Genomic DNA, 13,451 nt, shown 5'->3' on the forward strand with positions numbered 1-13,451 from the left:
TCTCATGAAATCTTTTGAATAAAGTAAATTAAGAATATAAAACATAGAACATTCATGAGGATGTAGCTCAGAATTTTCTCCTTAATTACTTTGCCATTTTTTTTTCTTTATCATTTCTATTGCAGTTTTCTCTTTGGGGACATATTCCAGACTCTTTCTCTTTACTTATAGTCTTTTCCAAGTTATCTCACATATCTTCTGCAATTTTTTATATTTTGAGGGAAATAAGGCTTGACTTAAGAGTTAATCACTGTTAGATTCCACACACTGTATTACAGAAAGGTCATTGTCTAAGGTTCAGATTACTGGACAAACAGTTTTATCAGTAGCAGTGTTTTAATCTACTTGATTTAACTTATGTTCATCAAAGTATTATCTCTGGAAAATCAGAACATCGATAGTAAATTTTATTGATGAAGTAATCTAAATACTAAAGGCTGGTTTATGTAAAACAACATTCTTTAATTTTTCTAAATCTCTGAGCATCATACCATCCTATAATTTAACCTCTAAAATTCTATGAACTTATGACTCTAGGATTTTATGTGGAAGTAACTGTTTAACTATGTTTACAAACCATTGTTTCAGGGTCCACATTGTTTTTGATGCTCAATGGCTTATTTTTTTTAATCAGTTGACTGGCTTGGAGAAATAAATTATTCCTTGGACTAAAGAGTCTATAAAATTGCAGGCATTGTAATAAAGTGATTAAATTAAAATCTGATATAATTAAAATATGTTGGTAGGTAAGCATTTTAATTTTATTTTTAAATACAAAGGAAGTAAGGGTTATTTAAAACATTATTTTATTTAATATTTTAAGAATATTTATTATAACATTTAAATAATTTAATTTTAATTTATTAATATTTGTTTTTCCTTTTTTTTTTAGTTTGGGCAAGGGAGATCAGAGTATTTTGCTTTTGTTTTTGACTCAGCAAAGGAAAAAAGAGAAGACATATCAGAAGACACAGGTAGACTTCTGACCCAAGGAATCTGGAGGTGGTAACATTTACAGACCTTTCCATTCATTAAACCAATATTCACTGATCACCTGTTGAGATTAATTTGGATAAAAACTGAATTAAAAGCATTTGAAATCCGAATCAAGGGCTATCTGGACTTTGTAAAAGCCTCTGTAAAAGCTAAGTCCATGGGGGTTTAATACAGAAGTTGCTGTCTACCCCAACACAAATTCAAATTTTAGTTGTGGTTTATTAATAATAATGTGGAAATACAACCAATCTGTTGTTAGATGATTGCATTTCTTTAAAAATTACTTTATACTGCCTTTTAATTTACTCAGAAGACAAACATGTATTCCGGAAAAAACGTCAGTACTGTTAGTTTAATAAACCATTTACTGCTCTACATAATGGAATTCTTGTTGGTTGTAACCCTCATCACTGAGGATAAATTCTTGTAGCCGGAGGGCTGTCAGTTTACTGGGTGCTGCGATAAGCGAGGGCACTTGGGCTCGATGCCTGAAGCACCCTGCTCACAAGGCAGGGGTGGGGGCAGGTGGCAAACAAGTTTACCTTGGAGAAAACCCTGGAGGGAAGAGTAAGGCTCCAGTGGAGGCTGCGCTGGAGAGTGGAGGAGGAAATGGGGCCCCAGTGGCTGGGGACCTGGGGTCAGGGATGGGGTAAGAGATGTTCAGTGGGGCTGTGGGGTACAAGCGTGCACATGGTGGGACGTACTCCTCATGATGCCACCACAAATCTTCAGTAAATCTATAAGAATAATGGACTGAGTGGATTTCTTGCTCAAGCCAACGAACAGAAAGAGTTTATGTTGAAGTGGCTCCAGACAGAAATAGCGCAACACAGATTAAAAAGAGAGCATTCACCTCTGTAACATACACAAAACAGTAAAAGAGTAAATGCTGAGAGAATTACATGTCAGACGTGTTGCCATTTAGTTGTGTCTGGAGTTGTCAATGCTACTGGGCCTACACAATGTTTCTTGAGACACCGTGGCCTGCCTACTTGGAATAGCAATCAGAATTCCCTACAAACACGTTCAGAGATGAAAACCTCCTAAAGCAGACCTCTAGGGGTGATTTACTAAAGAAATTACACAAACATAATCCTCCACAGAATTTTAGGTCTTAAGGAAGGCAAAAGTCAAAATGATCATAGTTTAAAAGTCAGCAAAAAATGTTTTTTCTCAAAACGATATACATTCTCAAAAGCCTATTTAATTTTCATAGTCAGGTTTTAAAGGAAAAATAAGATTTTCTATCTATGCTGTCTCTGCTTCATTATCAAATATTTTAAGACTATTCAGACTTAAATCAACTAAACAACAAATCTATTGTAACATGTATCTAATATTGACAATTGGTGGGAGAATACTGTCTACTAGCTCCTCAATCCAAATGTCAGTGATTTTCCTCTGTAAGGTTGTACTCCTTGAGCATGCTTGATGGAGTCTCTTTATGCTGTGAAAGAAAATAAAATCATTTGGCAAGAAATTTCTGACTCCAGCAGTATTTGTTCATTCATATGTTAGTGAGCAATTTGCACGCTAGTTAAGGATGTTGCAAATACATCTCTGACTTGTATCAGCAAGAGGGAGAGATCAGATGCTGACAGGATGTATGTGAAAGCACTTTGGAAGGTACCAACAAAATACAGTCTTCTACCATCAAGGTTGGACAGAGGCTAACAAAATAAGTCTCAGGAAAAGTCATGAGGCAAAGGAAAATTATTTGCTCATGAAACCAGAATTGTAAGTAATCAGGCACAACTATATACCAAATATCTTAAAAATTCTTTTTGTTGTGTATATTGAGGTGATGAAATCGTTAAAAAGATTCAATTCATATTTTAATATAGTTTGTGTTATTCAGCCCCTCTTTTGGGGGGCTTTTTATTATGTACACAGTCATTTATTATGTACATTTCATTTTCATAGCAGCTATTATTGTTATTAATTTCTAATTTTACTGCAGTATGATCAGAGAATATGTTCTATACGAAACCAATTTTTTGTTATTGATTGAGATTTCCTTTGTGGGAAACATTAAAATTGTTGGATTTTTCCCCAACTAGATATATACTTGCTTTTGCTTTTCCTGTTTGGGAATCAGCATACTTCCATTTTTAGACTCTTATATTCCATTAGAGAAAAACTTCATTGACTTTCTTTCTGAATGTTGCCTGTCTCCCATTGCTACCCTCTCCCTGTGTCTCCATGAGGTGTATTAGTTGGACCTTCTTCCTGTATCTCCTGCATCTCTGAATCACTCATCTCTTCCATCTCTTTCTCTCTGTACTACATTCTAAGTGGTTTCCTCAAATATATTTTCCAGTTTGTTAATTTTCTCTTTGGATGAGTCTAATATGCTATTTAATTTATCCAGTGAAATTTTAATGACTGTAATTTTCATTTCTAGACATTCTATTTGTTTCTTTTTAAATTTGCTTATTCTTCACCTTCATGATGTCCTGTTGTTTCATGGTGTTTTCAGTTCTTTTTAAAAATCTCTCTGCTCATTTTATCTATTTTAGAGTGTCTTTGATTTTGTTCTGCCGTCTATAGTTGTTTTGGTGCTACTTCTCTTGATTTTTGCCTCTGATGATTCTCCTTTAGGATAGCATTCCTTGTGTACTTTATAATTTATAACATTTCGTTGTTGTTGTTGTGAATTTATCTTCAGTGGGTTCAACTGTTTTTCAGAGAAGCTTCTGTTATGAACTGAATTTTGTACCTCAATCCCCTTTGAATTCGTATGTTGTAGCCCTAATCCCCAGTGTGACTGTATTTGGACATAGGTCCTTTAAAGAGCTAATTAATAGTAAATAAAGTCATAAGGAAGGGGCCCTAATCCAATATGACTAGTTTCCTTTAAAGAAGTAGAAAAGACACCAGGGACATCTTACACGGAGTAAAGGCCACGTGAAGGTGCAGCCAGAAGGCAGCGGTCTGCAAGCCAAGGTGAAAAGCCTCAGGAGAAATGAAGCCTGCCACACCTTGCTCTCGGACCTCTGGCCTCCAGAACTGTGAGAAAACAAGTTCCATTACTGAAGCCACCCAGCCTGTGGAGTTTTGTTACGGCTGCCAGAGCAGACTGAGACAGCTTCTGGCCCGTAGGCTGTGAGGTGACTTCATGGAGCGCTTTGGCATCTGCTTTGATCAGGTTCCTAAGGAATTCAAGGTGCTAGCCCTATTTTTATGTTAATTTATTCGCTTAGGGAGACCATTCCAAGAGAAGGGACTTAGGGTTAGCTTTCTAAGCAAATAGTATAACTTTAGACCTTTCGATATGTGACTCAGGCTGGTGTCAGTTTTTCTCAGGTGAGGTCCCTTCCCTAACCTGTGCCCACTCTGGGGATCAACAACAGCAAACGTCCTTGCTCCTTCCGCAAGCCAACAGTGTTTTCCTAGCTCTCCTTCCGAGGCTCTCAGCTTGCTGCAGGGTCTGGCTTCAGCCTTCCTGCCCAGTGAGCCTAAGGCCTCATCTCCTGACCCATCTTCATCTCCAGGGGCCTTTATCCAGGACAAAAACCCCCATAGGCCCCCACAGCATCAGCTTGTACATATTGCTTTGACTTTGGCTTCTTGCTTTATTTCTGACATCTGGGAAGTTTTGTTGCTTCATCTTATCCATCACTTCCATGAATTTGTACTAGGAGGGAGTCTTTCCATGCCTCATTTCCCACCATGTTTGCTTTCTAACTGTGTATATGAGAAAGTGTAGGTCTATTTTCTAGCACGCTAGAAATGCATCTGTCTTCATACAGCTGGATCAAATTTGTCCTTGTACGGTAGGATTATGTGAGTTAGTAGTCAGTAAATTTGTTACAATTATATTTTTAAAAGGTTCTATGTGGATAGAAGAATAAATTAATTTTAGAATTTAGAATAAGCCTCAATAATGTGATGAAACTGTCATCAGGAACCTTATTTCCAGACTTGATATCACTATAATATACGGATAGATTTATGGTTTTAAAAAAAACAAATGTAAAGAATAGATATAATTGTGAGTTGAAAAGCAAGAATAAAAGTCTTCATCTTTGTGCTTGTATTATAATTGCAAAGCCACTGATATCTTCATTAGCCTTTAATCCACTGCTATGGGCTGATATGTGTCCCCCCCAAACTTACATGTTGAAGTTCTGTTCTAATGTGATGGTATTTGGAGATGCAGCCTTTGGGAGAGAATGATGGGATTAGTAGCTGTCTGCACACCAGGATCTTGATCTTAGATTAAATGTCTGTTGTTTAAGCCACAGTCAATGGTATTTTGTTACAGCAGCCCAGGCAGACTAATACATGCACACACTGTTCATGTAGCTGTAATTTGCTTTCCTACCATCTATTTTTCAGCTTTATGCTGTCCCTACATACTTACCATATAAGTCATAAGTGATGGTTTATGATCACTCCCAAATTCAGCATATTTTACAAGCAGTCAAGTTTCTGAAACCCATTTTCTCCATTTAGAGTTCTCCTGACTCAAATGCACTCTTAATTATTTGACACAACATTGTAAAATGACTATAACTCAATAAAAAATGTTTATATACTTTAAAAAAAACAAAGTAATTCTATGTTCTCCCTCTTATTCATCTATCTGGGGTTTCATTAAGATTGATGTATTCTAAAGCCCAAAACACTATACTTCATGCTGGGGGATGTTGGATGATCTTACCTATGTAACCAGCAGTAAATCGCATGTCCTGGACACAGAGGCACCAATCGCATGGATGAAACGTGCATGCTGTGAGACCTTCGTGGAGTTCTGTTAACAACTTGGTTTGTAAGAGTATGAAGGAAGAGAAGCATAATGTTCTGTCACACTAAGGCATCAGGAATTCAAGTCTTGGAGTCTACTGTGTAGAGGGGATACTTCCACCTTTCCCATAGCATCTACTGACTACAACCATAAGGAAAGGAGGGATTGAAGGAGGCCACAAATGAAGCTCCAATAGGAACCAGGAGACATCTGCCATTTGAGACCATTTCATTATGGCTTCAACTTTACTGGTAATTCAAATTGTCCTTAAGAGAGTCCTTGACACTTTACATTGGCTCATTCTCTCCATTTCCATTTACATAGCAAGTGTTTGGGTTTTTTTTTATCCTGATGTCTTTGAGTTCCTGAAATGATGACAAAGCAAGTCATACTGTACTTATGCAGATTTCTTTTTAAAATAGTTGTCTGGAGCCTGGCTTCTGCAAGACTGGTCCGGATTCCATTCCATGAGAGTCTCCTGGGAGCTTCTCCAATACAGCATCTTGGGCCCTACCCCAAAGCTGCTGAATCAGAATCTGCACTTTATCGAGATCCTGGGTGATACAAATGCACATTCATGATTGAGAAGCCCAGGTTTAGAGTATGGCGGTCTCCACCTGACATAATAATAGCTACGCAATGAGATGAAGGCTCGCCCATAAACCTAATGTGGCATTTTGATATCCTGTGAACAATCAGGCATCACAGTAGGGTCTCTTTTTCCACACATAAGGAAATCTAATACTTAAGTCTATAGATGAGTCAGAAAAATTGTTTCCATTTCAATTTAATGTGAGTGTGGTCTTGCTCACAACTGCTAAATTGGAAGCAAAGAACTGTTTCCTTTCAGGTTAATAGGTTTCCCCTCATCAAGCTGTCCTTCTTTCATGTAGTCTAGACTTTCACCACTTACTTATTTTTTTTTATAACTGTTGTTCTTTTTTAATAGGATTATTCATCCTTCCAATATTAACAGCAATTAGACTCACCTCATGGTGCGTCATGCCAACTCAGTCTGTGACTGTCAGAGTGGCATCATCTTAGTCTTGTCTCAGTAACAAACTTTGACAACCAAAACAAAGCAGCAGGCAAAATACATGAAGAGAATTAACAATAAAGGATCACAGATGACAAGAACTTCTCGAACACGATGGTTGCCTCTGCCTGTCCTGTCCTCAGGGAAACTATGATGTTCACTCTGCTTGGACTAACAACACTACGACATAGTCTTAAACTGTCTTTTTCAGGAAAGTTTTAAAAGAAGACTCTTTTAAAGCCTTAGAAACATTAACATTCTCTTTATAAATCTAATCTATTTAATCTTACTGGAAAACATTTACAGAGCTCATCAGCAGACTCTCTAGTATTGAGTAATATTTAGCATGCTGTAATCATGGGAAGGAGAGATTTAGATTAAATGCTGCTTTTTATTACTATTCAATCATCATAAGTTGTTCCACTTTTTATCTTTTTAGTCAACAGATTTCAAAGGTGGGAAAATATCTTCATTTGCAGACATACCTGTATTTATCTCATATTATATTTTCCATTAGTGTCTACATGAAATTTATTCCCAGTGATTCCCAACAAAGTAAATGTGAATCTCCTAACACCAGATGCTAATAATAAAGACAAATGTACCCTATCTCTTAGAGATGTTATGAGAATAAGTTAGATAATACTTACAGGAAGATTTGACCTCACTGGAGATAGTATATAAATGAGATACGAAAAAAAACTTAAAAAAAAAATCCATTCAACTGTACCTAGATTGACTTGACAGTACCAAATTACGTTCTGAGTGAAGAAAATAGGCCTACTAATAGTGCTTCTGCTGGTTGTGGATAAATGTCAAATACTGACAATGAATCCCAGGTCTGGGATGAAATCTCAGGCATCAGTTTGGATATGCACAAAATGAGCTCTTTGTCTTTTTCTACATGTCTACATTTATTATACTTGGGATACTGGTAAAGCCTTGTATATGTTGGGTTAAATTATCAAAGTTATTTTAAACCTCTCTCTACATTTAATAACATAAGGATTGTTAATAAAGCAGTGATATGAACAAACTTTAAGGATATATGTAACACATATACCTCTAGACAAACTGTCACATTTACACTATCTAGAACCAAAAAGGAGCTTTCAGTAGGGCAACAGGCAAAGAGGGAATCACAGTTATTGCAGACTGAAAGGCCCAGCTGTCCTCACGGGTATGGGGAAGCTGTCCATTATATTCTTAGTATTATTTGTGGGATACAGGAAAGTTCTCCAGTCCCATATATTTTTCAAACATCCTGCCACATTGCCCCAGATTCTATCATTATAAATTATCTGAGTTAAGGAAAGTGGCTGCATATTCATGGGAAAAGGCAAGATTAAAAATTGTAGGATGATGAAGATATTTAACAATGTAATAAATGAACACTTACTGTGTACCTACTATATGCCAGGTACTATTTTAAGTGCTCTGCCAGATCTATCTCATTTCATTTCCACATCAACTTCATAAAATAGGTATTATTATTATCCCAGTGTCATGCATGTGGAAACAGGCAAAGAGGTTAGGAAGCCTGTCCAAGATCACACAGGGGGCATGTTCTGGACACCCTGCCCCGCCAAGGCAGTCTAACTCTAGCTCCATGCTCTGAAGCAACATGGTTTCCTACAAGTGTAGGAGTTAGCACCATACAATACATTACTGTTAAAACATGAAACTAACAATACTTTGCTATCTTTGATGCAAAGAAAAATGTGAGAGTTGAACATTTTTGGATTGTTAAAGCAGCTGTTGCATTTTTCCAGAAAAGCCAAGATTTTAATATTAGGGCAGCTTCCACTTTTCCATTTTGAACAGAGGATTCATGGACATCGAGTGCTCATAGTATAATCTTACTGTGTTCAAACTGTTCACCAAGAACCTGCCAAAAGGACAGCTCTGTTGTGGAGCCAACAGCAGATATTCGGGTGGAAATGAGAAATGCCACAAAGAAAGGAATTTAGAGGTGGAAACATCAGAGGAGATTACAGATAATACGATGCGATAATTGCTATTTATTACTAACTTCTGTAGTAAGAGGCTACTAGCTTCTTGATACACACAATGTAAAGAAGGCCTTTAAAATTGTTCTCTAATGTCAGAAGTATGTGCTGTACATTTTTTTTGTTTTTTTGTTTTATCCCATAAGACATGGTTTTTAAAAAGACATGAACTGATACCCTGGTTTTCCTGCTCCGAACAGAACACTGTAATATGGTTACGTACAAACCTTTCCATAGCAACGGACATTGTATATTAGGCATGAACCCTATGTATCTCCCTTGAAGAAGGCTTTAAGGATATAAAAGACAAATTCAAAAATAAAGCTTATGATCCCATGACCCTGAAGCCTGCTTCCCCAATGAGCTCAAGAAAGGATGCACTGACAAACGACTCACCATGGCTTCCTGTAGTTCATTTCTTTGCCTTTCTTTTCCTTTAAATGGCACTTCACCCTTAATAATTACAAAGCTTTCAAGAGTGAGAACTAGCACCACCTGAAAAAGGACAAAAATCCAATACAATCATGGTTTGCAGAAGTTCAGCACTGGACTTACTAAATAGTGTTGGAGGGTCGTAGTTTCTCTACTTTGAGACCAAAGGCTCTCATTCTTCTCACCCTTTGCTGTTTTATTTAGTGCTTTTCTGCTCTATGAACATCATGTGAACTGGTCACCTGGTAAGCTATAATTCTAAAATAGGTATTTTTACATAGGGGAAAAGGTAGCTTTGGGGGCATGACACGTTTTCATAAATACATATAAAAACCACCTTCTTAGGCAATTGGAAGTAGTCGGTAAAACAGGGGCGAACTGGATATGCCCCTCATGCATACAGTTGCATATGCAAACCGTTAGCTAGGCCCCCCAAACACTTGCCTGCGCAGAGTGGATGACTTCCTCTGCTCACCCCAGTTAGGCAGGAAGCGCTGCCGAGGGCCAGGGCCAGAGAGTAAGCTGCTCACTGTTGTCTCGGTGTGGGAAGAAGCGACCCTCTGCGCCACTAACTGTGTTGTGGTTTGCTTTTAGCGTGTGGAACTAGGCTTGCAGACGCTATTGACTGTAGTCAGGAGAGAGGAGGTTAATATGTTGTGAGTGTACATACTATATTTCATCCCTATTCAGGTTTAAACAGCATCCTCCTCCTAATACTCTGTTCTAACTGCATGTTAAACAGTGAAACAGATGGTCTAGTTTTATATTTCTTTTCCTTCAGAATTTCTAATGCAGCTCAGGGACCTCAGTCTTCTGGGATCTCAAATTATACTTCGGCCCATCGTACGTATTAAGTTTTGATACGAAGATGGCATGTACAAATGATTCAAAATCCACATGGCCACAGCCTTTGCTAGTTCTTAGTGTGCCATGTGCTGTTCGTTTTAATTGAAAATATCCTAAAAGCAAGATTGATGTGTTTTCTATCCCCCTAAAATAGAAACAGGTTCTGGGCTCATAATTGAGCCCTCATAAGCCCCCTCTCTTTATTAACATGCCCTCTCTAATTTGTGCCTCTGTTTGCACAATATAAATGGCCTTTAACAGCCCTTCATTCATACAATGGTCTCACTAACCCAAAGAAAATTAGTAGCAGGAAAAAGCCTATTTTTACTGACACAGAGACAAAAATGCTAATTACCTTAAAATATTCTCAAGTGTATATCTTTGGCATCCTTCCAGGCAAGGCTCAAAAGTTTTTTTTTTTTCCTTTTATTTACCAGTTATAGGGGAGGTTGTTTTTGTTTTACATTCAGGCTTATACTAAGTACGTTTATTTCAAGTTATAACTTGAAATCTTTTATTTGGGTCCAGAGGACTGGTGATAGGTGAGGTATTTGGCTGCTTTTTACCCATGGGTACACTTGAGAGCATTGACTATTTGTGATTAATTAAGTTTTTGCTATCTTTGTTAAGGCACTTAAGGACATTTGCAGAAAAAATAATGCCTAAAATTCTGATTTTATTTTATTTAAACATATTAATTACCATAAAATATTGTTTCCTCAGAATTGCTTTTAATTTTTTGTGATAATTAAATTTGTTTATCCAAGTTTATACTCTAAAGTACTCCTTCCTTTCAAAAATAGTTTTAAAACTGAAACCTTTATGTGCAAAATAAGTAATAAAGAAACAAAATTCAACTGGACTTACTAAATTATGATACCAGGTGTGCTGATGATATTTTCATAAAGATGATGAGCTTTTTGTCATTTATGTAAGAAATATTTGTTAAGGATGTATTATTTTCAGATTATTTTTTATGAATCCTGGTTCATAAAAAAAAGAAAAGGTAAAAGTGCTCATCTTCTTCAGGGAGTTTAAAAATCAAGTTTAGAGGAAGTAGGGGGACGGTATAGTTCAAGTGGTAGAGCACATAGTTAGCATGCATGAGGTCTTGGGTTCAAGCCCCAGTACCTCCTCTAAGAATGAATAAACAAATAAACCTAATTACCTCCCCCCACCAAAAAAAAAAACCCAAAAACTAAAAACAAAGTTTAGAGAAAGTGTCCATTGATGGATGAATGGATAAAGAAAATGTGATACATACATATAGTGGAATATTATTCTGCCATAAAAAGGAAATTTGCCATTTGTGACAACATGGGATGTACCTTGAGGGCATTATGCTAAATGAAACAAGTCAGAGAGAGACAAATACCATATATTCTCACTTATATGTGTAATCTTAAAAAAAAAAAATCTCATTCATACAGAGAACAGATTGGTGGTTGCCAGAGGCTAGAGCTGGGGGAGGTGGGGCAGTAAAATGAAGGAGGTCAAAAGGTACAAATGTCTACTGATAGAATAAATAAGTCCTGGGGAGATAATGTATAGTATGGTGACTATAATTAATAATGCCATATTGTATATTTGGAAGTTGCTAAGAGAGTAAATCTTTAAAGTGCTCATCATAAGAAAAACATTTTTATAACTATTTATGGTGACAGATGGTAACTAGACTTCTTGTGGTGACCATTTTGCAATATACACAAATATCAAATCATCATATCACACATCTAAAACTAAAATGTTATATGTCAGTTATACCTCAATTTAAAAATTAAAAAAAAAAAGTTTGGAGAAAGAAAATGCATTCAGTATAGATGTTTGGTAACAGTGGGAGACAGCATACTACATGAGTCACAAGTGTAAGATGAAATGGTAACTAATAGTAAAAAACAAGTGGTGTCCAACTCAATAATAAGGCAATCAATCTAATTTTTAAAAGTGGGCAAAAGATTTGAATAGGTATTTGAATAAGGAAGATATACTAATGTCTAATAAGCACAATAAAAGATGCTCAAAATCATTAGTCATTAGGGAAATGCAAATCCAAACTGCAATGAGATGTCACTACATCCCCTCTAGGATGGCTATAATCAAAAAGACACAATATAAAGTGTTGACAAGAATGTGGAGAAACAGGAACCTCTACACATTGCTGATGGAAAAATAAAATGATACAGTCACTTTGGATAACAGATTGGCATTTTCCTAAAAAGTTAAATATAAACTCACTATGAAACACAACACTTCACTCCTATGAATTCATCCAAGAGAAATGAAAACATATGTTCAAAGATATATATGTGAATGTTCATTCATAGCGGCATTAGATCCCAAAACTCAAAACACCTCAAATGTGTGTCAGCTGATAAATGGATAAACACAATGTGGTATATCCATATAATAGAATTCTACTCAGCAATAAAAAGGAACCAAGTCCTGATAAATGTTACAACATGGATGAGTCTCAAAAACATATGCTAAAGGAAAGAAGCCAGATGGAAAAGACTACACTTGTATGACTCCATTTATATAAAGTATCCAGAAAAGGCTAATTTACAGAGCACACCAGTGATTTCTTGGGGTTGGGGGTAAGAAAAGGGATTAACTGCTAACTGGCAGGAGGGAACATTTAGGGTCATGGAAATGTTCTAAAACCAGGTTCTGGTGATGACTGCAAACTATATCCATTTACTAAAAGTCAGTTGCACTTACAATGAGTGGGCTCTATGCTATGTACATTACACATTCATAAAGCTGTTAAAGGAAAACCCAGGAAGTGTCATGCGTTTTCATAGGGTGGGTTGAAGTGGTCATCTGAACTTTTTACTTCAACACTGAAATGTAATTCAAACGTGTATCCATATCAACAGATGTGTGAAAAAAAATAGATGTGAGTAATTCTTCACAGTTTGCAATGTCTCTTACAATTTTCAAATGTATTTGCTTCTCACACCAATCCTGTGAGGTAGGGTGAGCGAGTATTAAATAATAGACAATAAGTACTTTTTTTTTTCCTTTTCGCTTTGCTCTGAGGAAACTTTAAACACTGATTAGAGCATATAATTTAAAAACCAAGGCCAACCTGGATAATATAATCTGAATAAACTGGATAACAAACATTATCACTGCCCCAAGCATCCCAGATGCTTTTGCAAAAACAAGAATCCTCCATTTACCAAACTATTCTAAACAACAGGTAAACCCTCAGCTGGACACTCATTACAGATCGCTGTCAACAGACTTGGCTGAACAATCTCACCTACAGACCTACCCACTTGTCCGGCTGCCTCATAAAGCCTATGGAAGTCAGTCACTCTAAGGCGTTTGCATTTATAAATATTGAAATGCATGTCTACACAATTAGGCACACAACAGC

The 13,451-nt window shown here is 36.6% G+C and overlaps 1 long non-coding RNA gene across 2 annotated transcripts in view; it reads right to left on the reverse strand.

Annotated features, from left to right (window-relative positions):
* LOC123619820 (uncharacterized) overlaps nt 1–13,451 on the reverse strand; it is a 40,355-nt gene that overhangs the window by 22,130 nt on the left and 4,774 nt on the right. The window lies entirely within an intron of this gene.

The sequence above is a fragment of the Camelus bactrianus genome, chromosome 8, assembly GCF_048773025.1.
Source record: "Camelus bactrianus isolate YW-2024 breed Bactrian camel chromosome 8, ASM4877302v1, whole genome shotgun sequence".
Taxonomy (NCBI): domain Eukaryota; kingdom Metazoa; phylum Chordata; class Mammalia; order Artiodactyla; family Camelidae; genus Camelus; species Camelus bactrianus.